We start from the raw sequence: 790 nt of genomic DNA, 5'->3' as shown, positions 1-790 counted from the left end.
GGTGCTCTCTGTTAGGTTAATGAAGTGGGAAAAATTTAGCAGCAGCAACTAGGAAAGTGTCAGCCATAGCAGGAACAAATTATGTTGCCGAGCATAGATTAAGCACCCACTTTCTTAATCCTAAATGCCCCCCATCTGTGGACACTCACCTGGACTTGAGTATTTATGTATGAGGTGGACCTCATGGTTCAGGGAACAGAGCAGACCTAGCAAGCCTGAAGTCTGCATAGTTCTGGCACAGGGGTCTCCTTGGCCCTGGCCGGCTCTCAACAAGGAGTGTGTTTTGGGTGCTTTTAATGCTAACAAGTCTCCCTTGCTTTGACAATGATAGTGTGATGATGGTGATGATGATGAGTGAGCTTGAGAGCCATGCAACTACTGTTTCTGAAGCTGAGAGAGTGTAACCTTGCAAAGTGTGTTTTGGGTGCTTTTAATGCTAACAAGTCTCCCTTGCTTTGACAATGATAGTGTGGTGGTGATGATGATGAGTCAGCTTGAGAGGCAGGCAACTACTGTTTCTGAAGCCGAGAGAGTGTCACCTTCCAAAGTGTGAAATGCACAAATGTGCTGTTGTGTGTGTTTTGGAATGCAGGTTGGGGGTGTTTGTCCAGAAAGGGACCGAGGAGGAGAGGGCGGGCACACGGCTCCTCCTCCTTGCGGGGCTTCGGTGGAGGCTCCGCCCCTGGAGGGTGACTCCACCCCTGGAGGGTGCAAGCTCCGCCCCCAGCATGCAGCCCGCCCCCGGAGGGTGGAAGCTCCACCCCTCGGCTTCGGCCCCCCCCAACTTGTC

At 52.2% G+C, this 790-nt stretch overlaps 1 protein-coding gene across 1 annotated transcript in view; it reads right to left on the bottom strand.

The window, feature by feature from the left end:
* MRPL46 (mitochondrial ribosomal protein L46) overlaps positions 1 to 790 on the bottom strand; it is a 7828-nt gene that overhangs the window by 6002 nt on the left and 1036 nt on the right. The window lies entirely within an intron of this gene.

This window comes from Sceloporus undulatus, chromosome 6, assembly GCF_019175285.1.
Source record: "Sceloporus undulatus isolate JIND9_A2432 ecotype Alabama chromosome 6, SceUnd_v1.1, whole genome shotgun sequence".
NCBI lineage: Eukaryota > Metazoa > Chordata > Lepidosauria > Squamata > Phrynosomatidae > Sceloporus > Sceloporus undulatus.
Note: the sequence above shows the minus strand (reverse complement) of the source record. Positions and strands in the feature narration are given on the sequence as shown.